Source organism: Lithobates pipiens, unplaced genomic scaffold, assembly GCF_037356315.1.
Source record: "Lithobates pipiens isolate NorthernLeopardFrog02 unplaced genomic scaffold, aLitPip1_a1.2 Scaffold_18, whole genome shotgun sequence".
NCBI lineage: Eukaryota > Metazoa > Chordata > Amphibia > Anura > Ranidae > Lithobates > Lithobates pipiens.
Window position 1 is genome coordinate 33,000,279 of NW_027507758.1, and position 26,706 is coordinate 33,026,984.

The window sequence follows — 26,706 nt, forward strand, 5'->3', positions numbered from 1 at the left end:
CCTCCCCCAGTGCCATCCTGCCCCAGTGCCATCCTGCCCCAGTGCTATCCTGCCCCAGTGCCATCCTGCCCCAATGCCATCCACCCCAGTGCCATCCTGCCCCAGTGTCATCCTGCCCCAGTACCTTCCGCCCCAGTGCCATCCACCCCAGTGCTACCTGCCCCCAGTGCCACCTGTTAGTGCTATCTGTCCCCAGTGCCACCTGTTGTCAGTGTCATTTGTCCCCAGTGCCATCTGTCATCAGTACCACGTGTCATCAGTGCCACATAGTGCCATCTGTCATCAGTGCCACATATTAGTGCCATCTGTCATCAGTGCCACGTATCAGTGCCATTTGTCATCAGTGCCACCTGTCAGTGTCACGTGCCATCTGTTGTCAGTGTCATGTGTCATCAATGCCACTTATTAGTGCCATCTGTCATCAGTGTCACGCGTCATCAGTGCCACGTATTAGTGCCATCTGTCATTGGTGGCACGTATTAGTGCCACGTATTAGTGCCATCTGTCATCAGTGCCACGTATTAGTGCCACGTGTTATCAGTGCCACGTAAAAGTGCCATCTGTCATCAGTGCCACATATTAGTGCCATCTGTCATCAGTGCCACGTGTCATCAGTGCCACGTATAAGTGTCATCATTGCCACGTATCAGTGCCATCTGTCATCAGTGTCACGTGTCATTGTCCTGGTGCTCCAGGGCCTTCAAAAGTGTAATAAGTAGTCAACAAGTTAGATGTGTAATTTATGCTCCTAGAACACGTGATGGCGCTACCTGCATGTTGGGCCTCTCTATGTGGCCAGGCTGTGAAAAAGTTCCACACATGTGGTATTGTAATACTCAGGAGGAGTAGCAGAATTTTTTTGGGGGTGTCATTTGTGGTATACACATGCAATGTGAGAGAAATAACCTATTACAATGACAATTTTGTGGAAAAAAAAAATGAAAAATCTTAATTTTGCAAAGAATTGTGGGAAAAAATGACATCATCAAAAAGCTCACCATGCCTCTTACTAAATACCTTGGAATGTCTACTTTCCAAAAAGGGTCATTTGGGGGGTATTTGTACTTTCCTGGCTTGTTCGGGTCACAAGAAGCGAGATAGTCCACCAGTACATCAGATGTGATCAATTTTGTGCGATTCGCACCACAGCTTGTAGACTCTCTAACTTTCACAAAGACCAAATAATATCCACTAATTTGGGTTATTTTTACCAAAGATATGTAGCAGTATAAATTGTGGCCAAAATTTATGAAGAAAAATTTATAATTTGCATAATTCTGTTACAGAAACAAAGAAATATGCGTTTTTTTTCAAAACTTTCGGTCTTTTTTCATTTATAGCGCAAAAAATAAAAACCCCAGAGGTGATCAAATACCACCAAAAGAAAGCTCTATTTGTGGGAAAAAAAGGACAAAAAAATTAATTTGGGTACAGTGTTGCATGACTGAGTAATTGTCATTCAAAGTGTGAGAGCACGGAAAGCTGAAAATTGGTCTGGGCAGGAAGGGTGATTAAGTGCCCAGTAAGCAAGTGGTTAATCAGTATAAGTGTATAAGCAGTGTATTAGTTGACAGGGGAGCTTGGATTGATTGACACAGCAGTGGGAGGGGCCAAGGTCATGTAAACTCACACCCTCATTCTACACAGCTCTGATAGACAGTGTGCCAGTGGGAGGGGCCAAGGTCATGTGTAGTTCATGAAAATTCCAGAACAAGTCACTCAGGACATTGGAGGCACTGGATGAAGAGCGGAGACAATCTTTAACCAGAGCATCTTGCAGACTTGTGTATTTTCACAGGAGAAGGAGAAGCAGAAGGAGAAGCAGTTTGCAGTTTCAAGTATTTATACACCGACAGCAGCAGCAGGATGTTTCCTGGCTCAAGGATTTTGACAGGCAAGTTCTTGGTTGAGGATCTTATGTGATGGAAACCCTCTGAAGTGATGGGGGAGTCCTGTGATGTGATGGGGGGCCTAGGCCTGATGTGATGGGGGAGTCCTGTGATGTAATGGGGGCCTAGGCCTGATGTGATGGGGGAGTCCTGTGATGTGATGGGGGCCTAGGCCTCTTGTTATGGGGGAGTCCTCTGATGTGATGGGGGGCCTAGGCCTCATGTCATGGGGGGTCTTCTGATGTGATGGGGGGTCCTGTGATTTGATGGGGGCCTAGGTCTCATGTGATGTGGGGAGTCCTGTGATGTGATTGGGGCCTAGGCCTGATGTGATGGGGGGTCCTCTGATGTGATGGGGGGCCTAGGCCTCATGTGATGGGGAGTCATGTGATGTGATGTAATGGGGGCCTAGGCCTCATGTGATGGGGGGAGTCCTGTGATGTGATTGGGGCCTAGGCCTCATGTGATGGGGGAGTCCTGTGATGTGATGTGATGGGGCCTAGGCCTCATGTGATGGGGGAGTCCTGTGATGTGATGGGGCCTAGGCCTCATGTCATGGGGGGGTCTTCTGATGTGATGTGATTGGGGCCTAGGCCTCATGTGATGGGGGAGTCCTGTGATGTGATGTGATGGAGGGCCTAGGCCTGATGTGATGGGGGGTCCTCTGATGTGATGTGATTGGGGCCTAGGCCTCATGTGATGGGGGGAGTCCTGTGATGTGATGTGATAGGGGCCTAGGTCATGGGGGGTCCTCTGATGTGATGGGGGCCTAGGCCTCATGTCATGGGGGGGTCTTCTGATGTGATGGGGGGAGTCCTGTGATGTGATTGGGGCCAAGCCTGATGTGATGGGGGGTCCTCTGATGTGATGGGGGGCCTAGGCCTCATGTGATGGGGGAGTCCTGTGATGTAATGGGGGCCTAGGCCTCATGTGATGGGGGTCCTGTGATGTAATGGGGGCCTAGGCCTCATGTGATGGGGGTCCTGTGATGTAATGGGGGCTTAGGCCTCATGTGATGGGGGGAGTCCTGTGATGTGATGGGACGCCGCCACCAAAGGAACAGGGATGCAGGCGCATTCCCTGTTTAAAAGTAGGGCTGTCATATGACGCCCTCCCAGAACGAGAGCAGCGCCGCCTGGCTGTCATATGACGAACGGCGGACGGCAAGCGGTTAATCAGTATAAGTGTATAAGCAGTGTATTATTTGACAGGGGAGCTTGGATTGATTGACACAGCAGTGGGAGGGGCCAAGGTCATGTGTAGTTCATGATGTGAACTGATTGGTATGCATTATTGTTTGGCACTGATTGGCATCCATCAGTATTATATAATACAATACAGTGCTGCTTATCAGTGCCCATCTGTGCCGCCTATCCATGCCCGTCCATGCCGCCTATCCATGCCAATCGTTGCCACCTATCAGTGCCAATTTGTGCCACCTATCAGTGCCCATCCGTGTCGCCCATCAGTGCCACCTCATCAGTGCCCGTCACTGCAGCCCCATCAGTGCCCATCAGTGAAGGAGAAAACTTTTATGTCTTTTTTTATTTGTTTAGCAAAAAATAAAAACCGTAGAGGTGATCAAATACCACCAAAAGAAAGCTCTATTTGTAGGAAATAAATGATAAAAATTTCATTTGGATACAGTGTAGCATCTCCAACCTTCTCAGGTGACCAGCACTCAAAGGAGCTCCCCAAGCGTCTCCTCAGATGTACCGCTAGGTCCCTGGCTTGGCACTCACTGAAGTTTTCCCACTTCAGCATCTCTGGTTAGTGAGAAGACTGCTTGGGTAATGGCTTTAGTTACTCACTATGGTCTCTGGTACCAAGGTGTGTGGTCCCCTTGCGGCGACAGCTGTTCCTTTTTACCTCCCGACCGCAGCTTGTTTTCCCGGACAGGAGCACTGTTGCTTCTGGTTGGACTACAAGCTGTAAGTCCCAACCCTACGCTGCTCTCCCACAATATCCCTCAGGCAGCCTAGCAGCCAGATGTCCCTGGGATAGAAGCTAGCCATGTGGCCTAGCAACTCGGGGCAACACATCACACGTCCACCTAGACAGCCGTCCAGCTGGCACAGAAACCCGATCACCTGACTCCATCCCAATCAATAGGCTCTCACAGCAGGCCAAGGGACCCAAAGAAAACTATGCAAATTGGCTGAGACACTCCATCTTTTCATGTCTGTCCTTGTAAATCCCTTGTCTTGCCTTGTGTCACAAGCATGCTGCCACCTAGTGACAAAATAGGGAAGTTGCAACAAGTATAGGTTTAGCAAAGAGTCAATTGATCTCCTCACAATAGGCCAAGGCAAATATTGCCTGGCAACTACATTTAATAGCATCCCTGCCTAAACATGAGGGTGCTACACTCTCTACAGCGCTGCTTTCATGCCACAAGTGGAGGAGGGAAGGCAGCCCCTGCAGTGCAGTGAGGTGTTTTTATTATTTATTTTTTTAAACAGTATGGTGGATTATTTATCCTATTACCATTTTTGGGTTAGTTGAAAATACAAACAGCATAAAATGTTGTTTTTTGCAAGATAAATTTAAAAGCATTACATTTTATTTACTTGTTTAACTTTTCTCTTTGTCAATTAATGGGCGGCACAGTGGTGTAGTGGTTAGCACTCTCACCTAGCAGTAAAACGGGTTGTTGGTTCAAATCCCAACCACAACAGTACCTGCCTGGATCACATAGTGGGGAAGGGGGAAAGGGGAAAATTTGGGACTTTAAATGAGGTCATAGCCTCCATCCCTATCCTTTGTAAGGCACAAAGTTAAAAACAGGAGCTGAGCGGGACTTTAAATGAAGTACGGGGTTAAAAAAGACAAATTGGTTATTGAAAAAAGGAAAAATTGTATTATTCGTTTTTCTAACAAGACATAATAACATGTATATTGGAGAGGTGCGCGAACAGACACATTATTGACATCAACATTTTGCTTTATACAATCATCATGACCGATACAGAATAAGTTAAAAAAGCGCACCTCCATTATATACATGGAATAACCAAATATAGTAATAGATTAGACAAATAATACAGTGTAGGCAACAACTTTGAATCTATGACTTCTTGGTTGTTGCAATAAATTAGTAAAAAGGACATAATTAATACAGTATTTCAAAAATTAATGCTGGTTAGAGTTGGGGTACCAAAATGCACGGCAACTATTAGCTCTACGCGTTTCGCGGCTTACTGCCGCTCATCAGGAGCAAACTCGTGATTGGTCTGAAAATACAGAATAGTAGTAAATTAATTTTTGCATTGATGAAACATAGGGAGGTTAAAAAACCTACCTAGTGGTCACTTACACATAGCCATGCAGTCAGAGGAGCAGTATCGAAAGCCACCAGGCACCCAAAGCGATGGAACGGGAGCTGAGGAGGCCCATCCGGCGGCAAAGAGGCCCGCAGAATGCACACACAGGCAATCACCGGGACAACAAGGGCGTTTGATAAGTGAGAGCAAAATCAGCGTGTAATATGAACCTAGTGCGTGAAAAAATACATGATAAGAGATACAGGTGTTATGTAAATTATATGGGGGAAAAGTGCAATAAAAGGAAGTGGGATGGGTATATGTGAGTGTAAGAGGGGTTGGCAGAGGGAAGGGAAGGGGGGGGGAAAGGAGTGGCCAATATATTCCATGACCCAATCTGAATTCCAAGTGACAGAGTGATAGTGAAAGGAAAGTGAAAAAAAAAAAAAGGGACACTGAAACTATTAGTGCAAAGATACCTTGTGTGTGGAGAAAGCACGGAAACAAGAGGTAGCAATATATGGGAAGTGATTAGCTTTGGGTGCCTGGTGGCTTTCGATACTGCTCCTCTGACTGCATGGCTATGTGTAAGTGACCACTAGGTGGGTTTTTTAACCTCCCTATGTTCCATCACTGCAAAAATTAATTTACTACTATTCTGTATTTTCAGACCAATCACGAGTTTGCTCCTGATGAGCGGCAGTAAGCCGCAAAACGCGTAGAGCTAATAGTTGCCGTGCATTTTGGTACCCCAACTCTAACCAGCACTAATTTTTGAAATACTGTATTAATTATGTCCTTTTTACTAATTTATTGCAACAACCAAGAAGTCATAGATTCAAAGTTGTTGCCTACACTGTATTATTTGTCTAATCTATTACTATATTTGGTTATTCCATGTATATAATGGAGGTGCGCTTTTTTAACTTATTCTGTATCGGTCATGATGATTGTATAAAGCAAAATGTTGATGTCAATAATGTGTCTGTTCGCGCACCTCTCCAATATACATGTTATTATGTCTTGTTAGAAAAACGAATAATAAAATTTTTCCTTTTTTCAATAACCAATTTGTCTTTTTTAACCCCGTACTTCATTTAAAGTCCCGCTCAGCTCCTGTTTTTAACTTATTACCTGCCTGGAGTTTGCATGTTCTCCCTGTGCCTGTGTGGCTTTCCTCCGGGTACTCCGGTTTCCTCCCACACACCAAAGACACGCAGGTAGGTTAAATGGCTTCTGTCCAAAATTGGCCCTAGTATATGAATGGGGACCTGAGATTGTGGGCTCCTTGAGGGTAGGGATGGATGTGAGTGTGCAATGTACAGGGATAGGGACAATTGTAGACACTCAGGTTGAACTGGATGGACTGGTGTCTTTATTCAACCTTACTAACTATGTAACTATTTAGTGCTGGATTTCAATCAATGCAGCTACATATCATCATACAGTAACCGCTCAAAAGTGACTGTACAGGGTAATGCAGAAGCTCTGTATAATCATTTATTAGCAGCTACTTAATGCTGCTATTTAGCTCCATTCAGTAATATATTGTGCTCTTTGGGATCTCACATTACACTTGATACTAAATGCCAAGTATTTACATTTTTATGATTGTACTATTTTTGCTGTGAATGGTGTTCTACATTTTTAGGTATGGAGAAGAGGTACGAGGAGGTTTTCAGATTCCTTTCTTTGGGGAATGCCCATCCGGGTATGACAAGTGTCAGAGATACAATTTCAAGAAGACCACTGCTAAATTTACCCTAAAGGGTAAGTATCAGAAATGCAATATTTTTTATTGGTTATAGAAAATAATTTTGTCATGAATGTAGCTTTTGAATTTTCACTTTTATTACAGAAGGTGGTATCTTCGTTGGAAATAGATTTCTTAAATTCGAGGAAGAAGCTAAGAAGATTTTTGCTGAGTTTCATTCATTACCAATTGGAGGCCATGCAGGAGTCAACAAAACCCAGTCAACAGTCAGCTCAAGATTCTTCTGGCACGGAATGACCTTAGATATTCGGAAATGGGTACACACAATTACTTTTATGTCTTACATTTTTTATGAAAATGGTACATAGGTTAACATATGTTTACCTACAGATCGAGGAATGCGAGAAGTGCCAGAAGGTTGGAAAGCCATTAGCAGCACCTCAGCCGTTACAATGTATTAAGGTAAATAACTATTACAGTCTAATCTAACAAATATGATTACATTAGTATATTAAAAATGAATTATGTTTTTTGTTCATCACATTAGGTGTCTTCTGTTTGGGAGCTGGATGGTATTGACCTAACAGGCCCTTTGCCAAAAACAGAGGATGGCTTTCAATAAATTTTGACGGCCACCGATTACTTTTCAAAGTGGGTGGAGGCATTTCCAATGAAGACAAAGACCGCAGCAGAGGTGGGACGCCATTTATGTGCTATGATCTACCGTCATGGTTGTCCGAAGCGCATACTTTCTGACCAGGGCAAAGAATTTGTGAACCAAGTACTGTATGTGTAATTTCCATTTACCATTTTTCTAACATGACTTTGTCATTAGGTGGTTTATTAAAATTTATATTCCTATTTTTTCTTCTTTTTAAAAGCTCAACGATCGGATGTGCAGCATGCTGGGTATCGAAAGGAGCGTGACAGCGGCGTATCATCCGCAAACAAATGGTCTGGATGAGAAGACCAATCACAACATCAAGCGGTAAGTTTAAGTCTTCTTTATCTTCCGAATTGTATTCAAATATTCTTCCACAGGTTTCTCCAATATAGGGCACTTCACTCCCTTATTGCCCAGACCACTTTTCATCTTTCAGTCCTCTTGATACTTTAAAGTGGTTGTAAACCCTTACAAACCACTTTGACCTACAGGTAAGCCTAGATTAAGGCTTACTTGTAGGTCCCAGAAATATCTCCTAAACCTATGCGGTTTAGGAGATATTTACCTGAAGATAGCCACCGCTGTCTACGGCGCACTGGGCAAGCCACAGCAAAATGCGGCGAGTGTCAGCTCTCGTGCACATGCACGGGAGTGACGTCATCGCAGCTCCGGCAAATCACAGCGCCGGAGCAGCGAGACCCGGAAGTCGCTCCGGGATCCATGGCAGCGGGGAAGAGGAAGACGGAGGACCGCTTCGGGGGGTTTGTTCTCAGGTAAGTTATTCATAATGAGCTAGTATGCATACTAGCTCATTATGCCTTTGCCTTACAGGGTGTGTTTTTTATTTTTTTATTTTATTGCCTATACTTCCTCTTTCAATTACAATTACTCAGTCATGCAACACTACCTAAATGACTTGTAAATTATAATTATTTTTCACAATAATTAAGCTTTCTTTTCGTGTTATTTAATCAACACTGGTACTCTGATGAGCTGAAGACACGTACTTTGATGGTCATATAGACAGTCTTTATTTTGGCTATGTGGGGATTGTATTTGACTACAGCAAGCAGCAACTCTCTGTTACTGCAATCTTCTCCTCACAATGCATCAGTATATTAGGAGGAGAACCCATTAATGGTGAGTTACTCCTGTTTTGATATGTAACCAGCTGTGATTGGACACAGCCAGGCACGTGTTAAAGAGGCATTTTCATTGGCTACTTATCCTGTTAAGACATGGACTGTGTCCCGAGAGAGACACCTCAGCCCAATCACCAGGCTGAAGGGTTCCGTTTATTACACGCTGGTATGGAAGTGGTTATGTAATGTTCTTCTTGCTTTCCACTTTTGTCTCTATTATTACATGCTTTGAACTATCAATTATACATTATTAAAGAGGAAGTAAACCCTGATGAGTTTACTTCCTCTTTGATTCCCTGCAAAGGTAAAGCATAATGGACTACTATGCATCGCATAGTAGTCCATTATGTGTCACTTACCTGACACAGGAGCCAGCGAAGTCACTGCTGTCCCCTGTAGTCCGGTGCGTCCATCTTCTTGGTGGGTCTCGCCGCTTCGCATCTGTCATTCGGCAAAGCCGCGATGACCTCACTCCCACGCATGCGCACGGGAGCCGCCACGCGCGGCATATTTGCCGTTGACGGTGCCGCGCTCAGAGCACCTGCTCACTGCTGTCTACGGCGCATGTCTTTCGGCAAACGATTTAAGAGATATTTCTTGGACCTGCAGGTAAGCCTTAATCTAGGCTTACCTGTAGGTCAAAGTGTGTTTGTAAGGGTTTACAGCCACTTTAATGAGAGTGTGGTGTTAATGTGTTTATCTTGTTTTATCACTTGTTTTATTATAGAGCACTTGCTAAATTGGTGAATGAACAACAAACGAATTGGGATGTTTACTTGGAAGCGATCTTATTTGCTCTAAGGTCAAAGGCCCAAACAACGACCAAGCGTTCACCGTTCCTTTTGATGTACGGGAGGGAGGCAGTTTTCCCAGCAGAGGTTCCAGTTGACCTTCCAGTGAGTTTTAATTTTTTTTCTTTCTAAAGTTAAATATTTTATAGTAATATAATTGTTTAGTGAGTGTATATGTAGATCTCGCCTGATTGTAAAATAAAAAGTCTAATCTAAAGTTTGCCACAAGCCACCTGGGAGACACACCAAACATGTGGAAGAAGGTGCTCTGGTCAGATGAAACCAAAATCCAACTTTTTGCCCACAATGCAAAACGATATGTTTGGCGTAAAAGCAACACAGCTCATCACCCTCAACACACCATCCCCACTGTCAAACATATGGTGGTGGCAGCATCATGGTTTGGGCCTGCTTTTCTTCAGTAGTGACAGGGAAGATGGTTAAAATTGAGGGGAAGATGGATGCAGCCAAATACAGGACCATTCTGGATGAAAACTTGTTGGAGTCTGCAAAAGACCTGAAACTGGGACGGAGATTTATCTTCCAACAAGACAATGATCCCAAACATACAGCAAAATCTACAAAGGAATGGTTCACAAATAAACGTATCCAGGTGTTAGAATGGCGAAGTCAAAGTCCAGACCTGAATCCAATCGAGCATCTGTGGAAAGAGCTGAAAACTGCTGTTCACAAACGCTCTCCATCCAACCTCACTGAGCTCAAGCTGTTTTGCAAGGAAGAATGGGCAAGAATTTCAGTCTCTCGATGTGCAAAACTGATAGAGACATACCCCAAGCGACTTTCAGCTGTAATCGCAGCAAAAGGTGGCTCTACAAAGTATTAACGCAAGGGGGCCCAATAATTTTGCACGCACCACTTTTCAGTTTTTTATTTGCTAAAAAAGTTTAAAATATCCAATAGATTTCGTTCCACTTCACAATTGTGTTGGTGATTCTTCACAAAAAATGTTATATCTTTATGTTTGAAAGGTTGAAAAGTTCAAGGGGGCCGAATACTTTCGCAAGGCACTGTAGAGTGCCTAGTTCTATTTTCTCTGACTAGTTTTCATTTTAAGTAGTATATACATCCAAAAATTATAATAAAGTTAATTGATTAACATTAATTTTGGTTTTTAAAGACTTCATCATCTTTCACCCCCGAGATAGCAGAAGACAGAGGTAGCAGTTATTGGGTTATTCATTACTACTTTGACCCCGTTGGTCATTTGTTTGGCCATGCCCTGTTGGTTGGCCTAGCCTTCTCACTCTGTTTGCCATTCTGGCGTTTTTATTTTGAACTTGCCACTGTTTGGCATTCTGTTCTATCTAGTTCTTGTTTAATTAACCTTACAAGGTTGATATTATACCAAAGTCAATCTATAGGTTGAGTAAAAGCCTTATCAGAAATGCCTGTGCACATAAGTGATTTGGATTCAGACATACTAGTGTGTGTGTGTATATAATTGAGCTGTAATCAAGATTAACTCCTATTGTAAACAATATTTCAGTAAAACATTGTACACAAGGCCAACTTTAGCCGTCCTATGCAAATACTCTTCACAGCGCCACTTCCTGACCACATCCATCTACATATATACACAGACTAATTTAATAGTAATAAAAAATAAAAATCACATAACAAAAGTAACATGCTTTTACAGATTAGGTAATACTCTACTTGTATTGGCTTTGGCTCCCAAGCGTACAATAACAGACATGTAATTTACAATTTTGCTTTTTTTTCCCCCTCAGTTAAAAACATTTGGGCTGCAGAGAATTTTGACTCGATGGAAGCAGAAGTGGGACCATACAAGCTGTATGTCTATTCATTTCAAACACTGCGTGAGAGAAACTGGTTGGTGGATGAGGTCAGGTACGACACTCAATTTGAAAATGTATCAAAACCAAAACTTCACCATTTTTGTGATATGCTTGTCTTATGTATTTTTCATTGTTTTTCTGCATTTTTTGCTAATTTTGAAATTTTTTTTTTTCACAGGAACCTGTTCACCTAATGTCTGCAGTGATTGCGACGGCAATGTTTACTGGACAAACCAGTCGGCTTGGAAAGGTTGGTCACAATTACAGCTATACTTGAGGAAAAAATTATCTATCTATCTATCTATCTATCTATCTATCTATCTATCTATCTATCTATCTATCTATCTATCTATCTATCTATCTATCTATCTATCTATCTATCTATCTATCTATCTATCCTTCTATCCTATCTAATCTATCTATCTGGGTATATACTTCCTTTCAGATGACGTTCCCTACAGAAGAACTATCGCTATGTCCTATTAATATCAATAAACATTGGATTTTAGTGGTAAGTTTTTTGTGAAATAAGTTAATTTGCCAATCTTCAAGGTGTTGTCAATATTTGTGTTTTTTTTACCTTAATGCATCCTATGCATTAAGGTCAAAAAACTCCGGGCAATCACGGGCCCCCCGTCTTTTTACTTACCTGAGCCAGTTCACCTGCTTGGCGCGTCCACGGTGTCCTCTTCTCCACGGCTTCTTGGCATTGAGTGGCTAGATTGATAGCAGCACAGCCATTGTTTCCCTATGCTGTCAATCAAATCCAATGATGCAGGTGCCGAGGCCCCCCAGCGTCTATGGACGGCGAATGTATGACATAGGAGCACGCCCGCAAGGTAACCCCCCTCAGGAGAGAGCTTCCCAGAGGGGGTTATGTAATGCGGGGTGGAGGCACTGGAGCTCCCATGGGAACCCAGAAGAGGATGTTTGGGGCCACTGCAAAATGAACTGCACAGTGGAGATAAGTATGAAATGTTTGTTATTTTAGAAAACAAATAACTGAACCTTTACAACCACTTTAACATAATAATGTTATCATGCACTATTATATTTTATTTATATTTGTTATGTCTGCAGATATTGCTCAATAACCTATGACGACACAGAGTGTATCTGCTCTATATCGTACTGAAATTTTTGTCATTCTCACCAAATATTTTTTAGATTATTATGAAGTCGAAGAAGGTCCTTATTGTGATGGACCAGTTGGGAAACAAACTTTCCTACCATTCAATGTTGCATGACAACTGGAGGTAAGTGTGCCTATTTGCAAAAAGTGGACATAACATAAGTTTATTATTTTCAAATTACAATTGTAATTGTTTGAATTTTTATTTTATTTCTTATATATATATATATATAACCCTAAACAGTCTCTTCTTGAGGATGAACAAGCCTGAAGACCAAGGAGCCAACTGGTATACCTGGGTAATGGAGCACAGCAATCAGCAGGATTCCAGTAGCAGTGGTGTCTTAATCTTAATGGTACATTTGTTTTATTTTAATTGATTATTATTTTTTTGGCTGTCTTTTCAGTATTTCAGTCTATTCTAAAAATGTTATTTGCTGTTACAAATGTTACATGTTATTTTACAGTTTGCAAAGGAGTTCCTGAAGACCATCAATGCAGTCAGGACCTCTGCTGAAGCAGTGATGGATGCACGTCTTGAAATAGCTTGTGATCTACTCCAGTACAGTACATAAGGTCAGTTAGGTTACACCCTGGAAGAAAGCTTTGTCAAGCAAAATTATATTAATACTCAAAATCAATACAGCTTCAATCATGGACCAGCAAACATGTTTATTATGAAATCATTCCAAGAATGATAAATGTTAAAATCCACAATGCCTGACATTAACATATTGTACTGTAATGTAACATGTTTTTATTTGTTTTAATAGGTGCAACATCAGCTCGAGGAACACAGCTTACCTTAGAGACATCAGAAAACTCTTTGTTCAGCTCCTCAGGCCCCTCTTATGTGCAAGTAACCATGTGTCTATTAGAGGCACAGGATGACCGGAAAAAATTTATGGTGAAAAATACTTAATGGACACTTTGAGCATGGTTTGGATTACTAGTATATTTGTCATCTATATCCCTTACGAAATCTATGAAGATAAATTTATTCTACTTTATGAGACTGTTAAAGATGTTAATATAATCAGCAAACCACCAGTTACCGTTGGTCTCCTGCTATAGTCTGTTTGATAAAGTGATTGTAAAAACTGTGTTTAATAAATATATAAAAAATAACAAACATGTTATACTTGACTGTGCATTTATAGTTCCAGTAAGCAGCCCTAAACAACCTCTTTTCAGGTCCCTCTTTGCTACTCCAGGCCCATCCCTCCTATTGAGTGGCCTCACTGCCATCAGCTATCTATGAGGGAACCCAAGCAAGGTATGAAAGAGCTCCATTTGTCCATTCAGTCACGGAGACACGACTCGGCCCCACACCCTCTCCCCCCTGATTGGCTGACTGACAGCCGCAGGAGCCAATGGCGCCGCTGCTGTGTCTCAGCCAATATGGAGGAGTGTCACAGACATCGCTTGGGAGAGACGGGCTTGGGTAAGTAATTGGGGGGTGGGTTCCAAATACAGAAGGATTTTTATCTTCATGTATAAAATGCATTAGCATAAAAAACCTTATGCCTTTGATACTCCTTTAAGTATGTGTCTCTCATTGTTAATTGTATTAATTGTTCTGCCTGTCTTCTCATCTATGTGTTTATACTTGTAATAATGTGTAGTGTACACTATTAATAGTATTAGTGTTGTATTACAGCTCCTCTACACTGAAAATGGAGAGATAGTGCTCTGCCGATCGCTCAGTTGTCACAGCTCACCAAGCAGAGAGCTGCTGACCAACAGTCAGCAGCTCTCTGCTGTCCCGCGCTCTGCCCTCCTTCACTGGAGAAGAGGAGGGAGCATCCTGGTTAGGCTCTTAGCGGCTTGCTGAGAGAGAGGCTGAGCCGAGTGTCGGTCCAGGGATCTAATCAGATCCCAACTCCATGGTCTTGACGCCTGAGCCTGGACTGACTACTAGGACATCGGCAGAGAGGGAACCTCAGACCGCTCTTTGCTGAAAACGGGTTAGAGGGTTGCAGAATGAACTGTACTCCTGTGATCAACAGGATAAGTACAGCCAAAATCGCTTTTGCTGTACATCTCCTTTTTAAATGACTGGTTAATTAGCTGCTGTTAATTATATTAATGTATACAGTCACCTTGGCCCCTCCCACTGGCAAACTGTCTATCAGAATTGTGTAGAATGATGGTGTGATTTTACATGACCTTGGCCTTGGCCCCTCCCACTGCTGTGTCAATCAATCCAAGCTCCCCTGTCAAATAATACACTGCTTATACACTTATACTGATTAACCGCTTGCCATCCGCCATTCGTCATATGACAGCCAGGCGGCGCGGCTCTCGTTCTGGGAGGGCATCATATGACAGCCCTCCTTTTAAACAGGGAATGCGCCTGCATCCCTGTTCCTTTGGTGGCGGCGTGTCGTGGAGACACTGTTCGCCACTGAGGGTGGTGAACAGGCTTTGGTCATGGCTGTTTACCACGTGATCACAGATGGTTCCGTCCCACCTCTCCACGGCGATCGCGGGCGTGCTCTGCACGTGCACATTGGTGGTGGCGTGTTCCCGGGAACACTGCTCGCCACTGATGCTGGTAAACAGCCATTGGACGTTTACCACGCAATCAGCTGTGATCATTCCAAACGCAACCACTGTGCCCAAATACAGACACTGTCCCCAAAGGCAGACACTGTCCCCAAACGCAGACATTGGGGACAGTGTGTGCGTTTGGGGCACAATGTCTGCGTTTGGGGACAGTGTGTGCGTTGGGGCACAATGTCTGTGTTTGGGGGACAGTGTCCCCAAATGTTAGTTGTGCCACAACCAGGGAGTGCTTGGTGAATTGGGGTAGAACAGCAGAGTGCAAGGATAGTTGAGACAGCTAGACTAGTCAGGGCAAAATCAGAGCATGCCAGGTTAGTCAGGAATGGACCAGAGAGTGCCTGTTTATTTGAAGTAAAACCAGACAGCACCAGGTTAGTCAGGGCAGAATCAGAGAAAGACCGTTTATAGTCTGGGCAGAGTCAGACAGCGGCCTCCCCCATTACATACATCTATAATTCTGTCCATAAAACAGCATTTTATGGGGCTCATTTATTTAAGATAAGGAAAAATTATAAAAACTTTATATAAAATCTATAAAAAAATAAAAATCCAGTTGCAAACAAATTCACTGTGTGAGTGCCTGAGGATTTGCACAACAACAAAAATCTCCATAAACTTTCTGATAAGTGTATTTCTCATGATTGCCAGCTCCATCTGGTGGCAAAAATGCAGTATTTTCCCAATTGGGATATTTCAGGAAAATACTGCATTATGGCCACTAGACAGAGCTGACAATCATAAAAATAATCTTTTTAGAAAAATCGCAGGAATTTTTTGTGTGATGGCTGTGCAAATGCTCAGACGTTGTCACAGTATTTTAATTTTTTACTAGAACCCTTAGGGTCACCATATACATTACAATCTTTGTACAATCAGTTTTAGATTTACCAAAACGATGCAGTAAGAGGACCTACCTACACTGTCCAATCAATTGGCATCCAGTCAGGCAGGCATTTACACTATGTACTTGTTTAGTAGAGCTAAAGGTGATTGTATAATCAAATGTGTAGCAAGTTTGTAACAACCAATCAGGGTTTACGTCCTCTTTAAGCGGTGAGCGCTTAGATCTTTTTTTTCTACCCATGACCTGGCGTCCTTGCTGAGATCTAAGGAGACATGAGAGAAGTTTATGGTCCGTGTTAACACTTTTGATACCCACTTGCATAACCACCTGTTTGCACAGGGCTCCATGCCATAAGGTGAGAGTGATTAGTTAGACTGGAGATGAAGGGATTGTCACGCTACTGTGGGAAAAAAATGACTTACGTCAGTGCTGTAGTTTGAATTTAAAACTTATTTGTGTGAACTGTGAAGTTAAGTCATGGATTGTGGAAACTATCTAGTGTTGGGTGATTGTATATAGTGTATACCATATTTACCACTGACTAATGCAGAGTTGCAATGCAAGGAGATCAGCTAAAAGTAGTTGGATCTGTATGCGCGTTATAATAAATCAAAAGTAGTTGATTAATCGATTTAAAAAAAACGAATTAATCGAACATGAAAATGTTAATCAGTAACAGCCCTACTTTTAATATAAGTTTTCTCAAGTCATCTTCCAGGACGGCACACCTGAGAGATGAGAATCTCCTCCCTACAGGAAACACAATCAATCGACAGCTGTTTTAAGTCCCCACCCTTCCCCTTGATCCTCAGTTTTTGATTGTGTTTCTCCCTACACATTGAAACTGTTTGTTTTTTTCCAAATGACCCGAAACTGGGGCTGGTGGTCTCCCCCTGGGAGCCGGACCTCAAGCTTGGGAACCCTCTGGGTCTGGTAGGATATTCTTGTCCATCCTGGGGGGTTCCCCTATCTTTTCCTCGGGGGGGCAGCATAAATTGGAAGAGCCCCCCTGAGAGCTGAAGGACCCTGGGTACAGTGGTGTACCCAGAACTTCAGGGGCCATTATCCTGTCTCCCCTCCTTACCTGTACATGTGGCTGTTCAGATGGGGGTGCTGGCCATCGGTTCTTTCCAAGGGGATCGTGTCCCTGACTCCTGGGTCCCTGGTAGCTCGCGTGGGCTGCCGGAGAGGGCGTGGGAACAAGCATCCACGTCATTTTCCAACTTCGGGAAAATGGCGGCAGCGTTCTTACCCAGGAGGGAAGGCTGAGAGTCAGTAGGAGCAGGCGCCCACATCCTCCTTTCGCTAGAGCGAGGAGGCACCAGTTTACTATGGTGGATGTCTGCCTTAACCACCTCAGATGGGAATGAGGAAAGGAAGGCATTGCCCCCCCATGTATATAGACTGACTGGTACAGTGCAGGACACAGCCTAACCTGGCACCTCCCTATGGGGACAGCAGTTGGGGGGGAGCACTTTGGCGGCTATCCTCCTTGCGTGTTGACCATAAGGATGGAAAAGCAAGCCTGCTGGCTGTGGCAAATAGAGGAAGACGACAACGGTGAGTACTTTCCTTTTGCCTTGGGAATTTAGCTGCAAAATCCCCAATTCCAGCCAGAGGTTTTCTGGGCATTTGAGATCTCCCCTGGGGTCTGGATTCAATTAGCCCTTAAGCTTCTGCTAAAAACACCAGCTGCAGCTCCCTCTTACATCAGAGAAGCTGTATGGTGGACAGGTGGTGCAGAGGAACGAGTTTGCCTAAACCACCTCAGATGGGAAAGAGGTAGGTAGGCCATTGCTCCCCCTTCCCTGTGTATATACTGACTAGTGCAGTGCAGAACCTGGGGTCGGGATACAAATAGTCCAGACGCCACTGCTAAAACCACCAGCCACAGCTCCCTTTTACAGCAGAGACACTGTGGTTATCGCAGCAGTAGGTTGCCAGCTTCTCCCTACATGCCCAGTTGTGGTACATTAGTAGGGATGAATATAGCGTTCAGAGGGGACCTGGTAGATACAAAGTTACTTACAGGCCAGGTATACCACTGAACAAGTTATTAATTGGGCAGTGGTTGGTGGATTCAGAAGCTCCCCTGGTCAGCAGGTGCACTAGGTTACCGGCCCTATTAGCCCAGCTGCTAGGAATCTGAAGTTGCTTCATGATGCTTAAAAACTGACCTAACATTCAAGGATGGGCAGAGACCAAGCTTCTGTGTGGCACAGTAGGGGTTCCCTTGTGACAGATCCTCTTTTTGGGGGTTGCTTGCTATAGGTAACTTTCATAAGCTCCAACCTCCCACTCCACCTTTACACTGTGGTTATATTATAGTGTAGGAGGTAAGAAGAAACTTTTTTTATTGGTTTGGGCTACAATCCACTCAGTGGCAGATCTAAAGGCGATTCACCATAGATCGCTTCCTACATCCTTTTAATTGAGGATTTTCTGTGCAAACCTACGCAAGAGCTACATAATTGCTTGTTTGAAGCCTGCAAATAGCTATTTACCCCCCAGGCTAAATTAGTAACCACCTCTTCTAGAGGCTGTCTTAAACTGGTCTCTAGGGCTGGGCTCATTGAGAATTTAGTTGCTAATCGGCACCACCTGGGTATGAGCTGGCTAGCGTTTGCTCAGTCTATGGAGGTAAGGTAGGACAACAACTACTATAGTAGGGTATCCAACCATTTTAGGATTTGTTCCTTCACTGGTGGTCAAGGTTTAGTATCTACAGCCCAGGCTATGCCTATGAAATAAATTGCCTGTTGGTTATTTCATAAAGGGATAGACCATGACTCCTCATTGGCTGCACACCAGTAGACCTCAGTAGTGAAGGTTTGTCCTTGCTGGGATGTTTTTGTGGCACAGCAGAAATACACATTGAGATTTGTGACATCTCTGCTCATAAGGGCTATATTGCTGTACATCAGAAATGTACTGCACTGAAGCTTGTTTGCTGTCCTTTATATCCTAAAGGTACTGCTTTGTTTGGCTACAGATCAGAAAAATACAACAGTGAAGGTGGTCTGTACTTTCTGGTTTTGTGCTGCACAGCAGAAATGCACATCATTGAGTCTGGTGACATCTCTGCTCATAATGGTTATATTGCTGCACATCAGACATACACAAGGTTGAGGTCTGTCTGTGGGGCTTTGTGTCCTGTTTTACTGCCTTGTTGGTTACTTATCAGAAAGGCAGCAGTGAAGTCTGATGGTCCTGATTTGAGTGGCGTTGTGCTGATTCAGACAGTGCTATTAACGGCAATGGCTGCCGAGTTTAAACATGCGATTTGACATGTTGAGTCTCATGACAAATCATTTCAATATGGATGTGCTATCTCTATTCAGTGTTTTATTGTTGCACATCAGACATATACAGCATTAAGGTCAGTGAGGCTTTGTGTCCTGTATTACTGCCTTATCAGAAAGGCAGCAGTGAAAATTGATGGTTCGAATTTGTTGGGTTACATAGCAGAAATACAAATTGAACCCCTGCCAGGTGTAGTACATATACTGCCTTTGGTAATCCGTGTAGCACCACAAAGTGGTGTTGTGCTGATTTTAGCCATGCGATTTGACATGTTGAGTCGCAAGGCCAAATCGCTTCAATATGGATGTGCTATCTATTCAGAATTGTTATATTGTTGCACATCAGACATATACAAGATTGAAGGTTGTCTGTCCTTTATGTCTTGCATATACTGCCTTATTGGCTGCATATCAGAAAGGACACAGCAGTGAAGGTTGCTTGTCTTTTTCTGATTTTGTTTTTGCTGCTCAGCTGAGACACATTGAGGATGGTGGCATCTCTGCTCAGTATTGGTATATTGCTACACATCAGACATACACAAAGATTGAATGTTTGTGTCCTGTGTGTCCTATATTTACTGCCTTATCATTTGTATATCAGGTACAGCAGTGAGCAGTGTTTCTCATAGATCTACCTTTCTGCATCTTAGGGATACCCAGCAGGGGTTTGTTGGCTGCAATCCTCCAGGGAGTCACAGCATTGGGGACCCCTTACTTGTTCGACCTGAAAATTGCTATTTTTTCCCCTGCGACCTGTGTAATCTTGAGGTCTGTGGATCCAGGAATCAGGGACTGCTGGAGTCGCACAGACACAAATGGTACCCATTGGATGCCATAGTGTATGACTTCTCATGCGTCTTGCAGTCCCAAGTCGCAGGTTGGGTCGCACGGGTGTGGGAACCCTAAACTTATCTGTCCCTTCTGATTGAGGTTTTGCTACACAGCAGGAATACTCGTCATGGCGTTATTGTTTTATTTTGCAGCAGACCAGAAAGATTGCAGGTGTAAAGGCTGTCTGTCAGGAATCCGTCCGTTCCGTACGATCGACTTTCCGTACGCGCACGCGCACTCGTGCCGCGGGTCGTCGTGGGTACGAGCGTCTTCCAACGCGCGCGGGTGCACGTCGATCGTATGTGCGCGCGGTACACGCACGCACGGACGAGCGTTAGCTCGATTGGCGCCAGTGGCCCTTTTTAAAGGCGCAGCTGCAGTGGTCCTGTGCTGTCTCGTCTGCAGCTAGTGCCTGAAAATACCTGCTTACCTGCCTGCTACCTATCTGATATCCGACCCGGCTCCGTTTGACCTTGCTGACTTCTCCTGCTCCGACCCCGGCTTGTTTGACCCTTCTTGGACTGATTTCCTGTTGCCGAATCCCTGCTTGCACCTGATACCTCTGCTGTCTCCTGCCTGTTCCTGTATCTGCTACCTTGCATCCAGAGGTTCCATCCATCCTGATCAAGTGGCCCGCAGCCTTCTGCTTCCCTGCTACAGAGAGTTCCTGCTTCAGAGGATCCTCATCTCCCGACATCTGCTGCTGCACCTGGCTGGACTCTCCTACCCCACTGCGCTCCGGTCTCCCTGTTCCCATTCCAGTGAGACCAGAACCAGAGCCGTAAGAGAGGTCCCCTTCCACTAAGTCAGACTCAATACCCGAGGTTCTTAACAGTACGAGACAGCCATGTCTGAGTCTGCGGAAGGGGCCTCCGCCATGAAGGAGATTTGCTCTCATCTTGCGGCTCTCACCCAGGCCGTGAAGTCCCTTCAGGATGGCTACACCAGATTGGAGGAGCGGGTCCAGCATCTCTCCATTTCGGGGTCTCCAGACACCACACCTCAGCCTCCTACTACCCAGCCTGCAGCTCATTCGACAGTCATGATGCTCCCACCTGAGCCTAGGGTTCCCATTCCGGAAAGATTTTCTGGGGACCGCTCCAAGTTCCGGGCTTTTCGCAACGCCTGCCAGCTTTACTTTGCCCTCCAGCCCAGGACTTTTTCGCTGGAGGCAACTAAGGTGGGATTTGTCATTTCTCTCCTACAAGAAGAACCTCAGTCCTGGGCCCACCATCTCCTGGAGAATGACAGTCCCCTTACACAGACTCTCTCCACCTTCTTCGAAGGGATGGCACAGCTTTATGATGATCCCCAACGGGCTGCCACAGCAGAATCCGCATTAACTGCGCTCCAGCAAGGCCGTAGGACGGCTGAGGACTATGTCTCGGACTTTAGATGCTGGAGCGCAGATACCCAGTGGAATGAGTCGGCCCTCAGACACCAATTCCGCATGGGCCTGTCTGAAGGTCTCAAGGACGAGTTAGCTCGCGTTGGCACTCCCGACGCCTTAGAGGACTTGATTGCTTTGGCCATTCAGATAGACCAACCACTGAGACCTGCCTGGATGACGGCCAGGATCCCATCTTCCACACCTTTCTTCTCTCCTCTCCCTCAAAGAGGACCTGCCAGTGTGCCTCCTGCTCCTGAGGAACCTATGCAGCTTGGACTTCTCCGACCTTCCCTGTCTCCTGAAGAGCGAGCCCGCCGCCGTCAGATGAACTTGTGTCTATACTGTGGCGGCTCCGGACATTATGTGGCCAGCTGTCCGGTGAAGTCACGTAAGTGCCTCTCTTCAGTGTCTCGCAGTACCTGTATCCTTCCCTCCAACTCTCTCCATGTTGCCCTTCTGCTCTCGTTTCAGCTTTCGGGAAGAACGATCCACGTCAACGCCATCCTTGACTCCGGAGCCTGCGGTTGCTTCATTGATTCCGCCTTCACCGACCTACATTCCATTCCACTCAAGCAAAAGACTCATGGACTCGCTATCTTCTTGGCTGATGGTTCCCAGATTAAGTCCGGCCGAGTCACCCAGGAGACCCTTCCATTACCTACCTCCACCTCTTGCCAACACACGGAACTGTTGATCCTTGATGTAATTTCATCCCCACTCTTTCCTGTGATTCTGGGCATCCCATGGCTGCAGGCCCACAATCCCTCCATTAACTGGACTTCGGGGGAGGTGAAGTTCCTCTCCTCTTACTGCCAGGACCACTGCTTTTCAGGGGCTTCTGAACAATCCGGAACTCTTCTCTGCCTAGACCCAGATCTGGACTCATGTCAATCCGTCCCCGAGCCTTACCATGAGTTTCTGGATGTTTTCAGTAAACGGGGGGCTGATTCCTTACCCCCGCATCGCCCCTACGACTGTCCCATAGAGCTCCTCCCTGGGGCAGAGATCCTGTTTGGACGTGTCTATCCGTTATCCGAGAAGGAACAGGAGGCTCTGAAGACATACATCTCCGAGAATCTCCAAAAGGGGTTCATCCGGCACTCTACATCTCTGGCCGGGGCTGGAATATTTTTTGTTACTAAGAAGGACCAGACCCTTCGACCCTGTGTGGACTATCGGGAGCTGAACAGGGTCACAATTAAAAACCGCTATCCCCTACCCCTGATTCCAGAACTCTTCCAAAAACTAAGGTCGGCCACTATCTTCACTAAGCTAGACTTGAGAGGAGCCTATAATTTGGTCCGCATTCGAGCAGGTGACGAATGGAAGACTGCGTTCCGAACTCGTTTTGGGCACTACGAGTATCTAGTGATGCCTTTCGGGTTATGTAACGCCCCAGCTACCTTTCAGCACTTAATTAATGACGTCTTCCGGGATTTCTTGGATATCTTTGTCATCGTATATCTTGATGACATCCTGATCTTCTCTGGGTCCCTGGAGCAGCACCGGGGACACGTTGGCAGAGTACTACTTCGGCTCCGGCAACACGGACTCTACGCTAAAGCCGAGAAGTGTAAATTCGAACAACAGGAGATCCAATTCCTCGGCCTTGAAATCTCCCCAGCGGGCATCAGGATGGACCCGCAGAAGGTCGCTGCTGTCCTCGAATGGCCAGCCCCCTCTGACAAAAAAGGCATCCAACGCTTTGTGGGCTTCGCCAACTTTTATAGAAAATTCATTAAGGGTTTCTCAGCCATTATCTCGCCCATCACCCAGCTCACCAAACTAAATACGCGCTTCCATTGGGGCCCTGAAGCCCAGGCCGCCTTCAAAAGACTCAAGGACTTATTCACCTCTGCTCCTATCCTCAGTCACCCGGATCCATCTAGACCTTATATTCTGGAGGTAGACGCCTCTGAGATAGCAGTAGGGGCAGTGGTCTCCCAACGCATAGGTAAAGACGACCTGATGCACCCCGTGGGGTTCTTTTCCCGAAAACTCTCTCCGGCGGAGAGGAATTATGATGTGGGCGACCGGGAATTACTTGCCATCAAGTCTGCTTTGGAGGAGTGGAGATACTTACTCGAGGGGGCGGTACACCCCGTGCTCATCTACACGGACCACAAAAACCTCGAGTACCTCCGTACCGCAAAACGCTTAAAACCTCGGCAGGCTCGCTGGGCCCTCTTTTTCTCCCGGTTCTGTTTCCACATAACCTATCGCCCTGGATCAAGAAACGTCAAGCCAGATGCCCTTTCCCGTATGTTTGACAGCCCCAAGGACATCACACCCCCGGATACCATCCTCCCTGCTAACTCCTTCCTACTCATCCAGCCAGACCTAGTGTCTCTGCTAAGGAGTGCCTCTTCTACATCTTCCTGTCCCCCGGGACTCTCACTAGCGTCCAGAGAAGGCTTGTTTTGGAAGGAAAACCTGATCTTCGTCCCTGAAGATGTGAGAATTAAGGTTTTGGGCCTCCTTCATGACCACCCACTCGCTGGGCACTTTGGTGTCCGTAAGACTTTAGAACTGGTGCAGCGCTCCTTCTGGTGGCCAGGCATGAGGGAGTTTTGCAAACAGTATGTAAGTTCCTGCCCTGTATGCAATCGGAATAAAGTTCCCAGAATTCGGGCTTGGGGGCTGCTTAAACCTCTTCCCGCACCCGACCGCCCTTGGCGGATGATCACTATGGATTTCATTGTGGAACTTCCCCCGTCCGAGAATTGCACTGCCATCTTTGTAGTTTGTGATCGTCTGACCAAGATGGCACACTTCTTACCCTTAAAGGGAACCCCTTCCGCGACCGAGACTGCCCATATTTTTATTAAAGAAATAATCAGGCTCCACGGGGTGCCCACCAATATTGTGTCTGATAGAGGGGTTCAATTCACCTCCCGCTTCTGGCGAGCCCTATGTGAATCTTTAAAGATTGAATTGGCCCTGTCCTCTGCCTACCACCCACAGACCAATGGGCAAACGGAGCGCACCAATCAAACCCTCGAGCAGTATATTAGGTGCTTTTCTTCTTTTGTCCAAGACGATTGGGTCTCCCTGTTACCACTGGCGGAATTCGCCTACAACAATGCCAGCCATGCCACCACCGGGCAGTCCCCGTTCTTTGCCAATTACGGTTTTAACTTGTCTTTTCTTCCCGATATCCTTACAGAATCTCATGTGCCAGCAGTACAGGATACGGTATCCTTTCTCCAGCAGAATAATCAGACCCTGCAGGAGGTCATAACCAAGGCTCAGGCTGACATCAAGAAGAGCTTTGATCGAGGAAGAAGGGGAGAGTTGATCCTTCAAGTCGGGGACCAGGTATGGCTGTCTTCTTCTAATCTAAAATTAGCATGTCCCTCCAGGAAATTGGCGCCCAAGTTTCTGGGCCCATTTCCCGTTAAGAGGAGGATTAACGAGGTGTCTTATGAATTGTCCCTGCCTGATTCCATGAGAATACACCCAGTCTTTCATGTAGCTCTTCTTAAGCCTGCTGTACCTGATCCCTTCCCTGGTAGAGAAACAAGACCACCTGACCCTGTGCTGGTTGATGGCAGCGAGGAATTTGAAGTGGAGGCCATTCTGGATTTCAGAAAACGACGGGGACAAGGTCAGTTTCTAATTAAATGGAAGGGCTATGGCCCGGAGAATAATTCTTGGGAACCTGCTTCCAATGTACACGCTAATAGACTGATCCGAGCCTTCTTTGCTGCACACCCGGAAAAAAGAGCCACTTGGGGCACCCGGAGGTTGCCCCTTGTGGGGGGGCAATGTCAGGAATCCGTCCGTTCCGTACGATCGACTTTCCGTACGCGCACGCGCACTCGTGCCACGGGTCGTCGTGGGTACGAGCGTCTTCCAACGCGCGCGGGTGCACGTCGATCGTATGTGCGCGCGGTACACGCACGCACGGACGAGCGTTAGCTCGATTGGCGCCAGTGGCCCTTTTTAAAGGCGCAGCTGCAGTGGTCCTGTGCTGTCTCATCTGCAGCTAGTGCCTGAAAATACCTGCTTACCTGCCTGCTACCTATCTGATATCCGACCCGGCTCCGTTTGACCTTGCTGACTTCTCCTGCTCCGACCCCGGCTTGTTTGACCCTTCTTGGACTGATTTCCTGTTGCCGAATCCCTGCTTGCACCTGATACCTCTGCTGTCTCCTGCCTGTTCCTGTATCTGCTACCTTGCATCCAGAGGTTCCATCCATCCTGATCCAGTGGCCCGCAGCCTTCTGCTTCCCTGCTACAGAGAGTTCCTGCTTCAGAGGATCCTCATCTCCCGACATCTGCTGCTGCACCTGGCTGGACTCTCCTACCCCACTGCGCTCCGGTCTCCCTGTTCCCATTCCAGTGAGACCAGAACCAGAGCCGTAAGAGAGGTCCCCTTCCACTAAGTCAGACTCAATACCCGAGGTTCTTAACACTGTCTGTCTTTTTCCTCGGTGTCTGCTTTTATGTTGTTGCACAGCAGAAATACTCAAGATTGAAGCTTGTTGGTGCTTTCTGTTTCAGAAAAACACAATGCTGCAGGTTGCTTGTGTCCTTTCTCAGTGTTGGTTCTATCTGAACTACACTACAGAAGTGCATGACAGAAAGGATTGTCTTGTGTTCCATATTTTACCCTGTGGCATAGCAGAAATGCACAACACGGGAGTTGGTGTTCATATTGATCTTATAACTGTATTTGGTGGTTTGTCAGAAATGCACAACATAGAAGTTTGGGTCTTTCTGTCTTTATATTTATAGCCTTGTTTTGCTGTACATAGGTAAAACACAACAGTAAAGGGGGTTCCTGTCCTTTCTGTATTTATATATCAGTTATGACCTAGCTAGCTGCACTAAAGAAATATGCAGCATTTAGGGTTTTGCTTGAGTCTTAATGTTTTTACGTCTTGGCAGCACATCAGAAAACCAGACTGTGAGGACTGTTTGTCTACATTGAGGTTCAGATTTGGGTCTCTTCCCATATTTGATATATTGGTTTAGCGAGTCACACTCAGGCACACAACATTGTTGTCTATGCTTGTGTCCTTTCTCTCTAAATCTATTGTGCCCTGCCCACAATCTATGATCATTTTATTTGTGATATTAATAATACATGTATCACCTTTTGTATTTCAGCCTTCTTTTCCATGGAGGGGCCAGGAGTTCGGGCTGCAGATGCCACATGTCAGAAAACCTCGACCCCTTACATTCAGGGATGCCAGAACCATTTCCTAGGGTTGAAGCCCTGTAGGGTTATGGGACACGAGGAAGGGGATAATGAATCGCCCTGTTTAGTAAGAACTTGGAGAGTTCTGTACAGAGGAGTATTAGGGCCTGAGGGTGAAGTATAAAGATATATACCCGATCAAATAGGTTT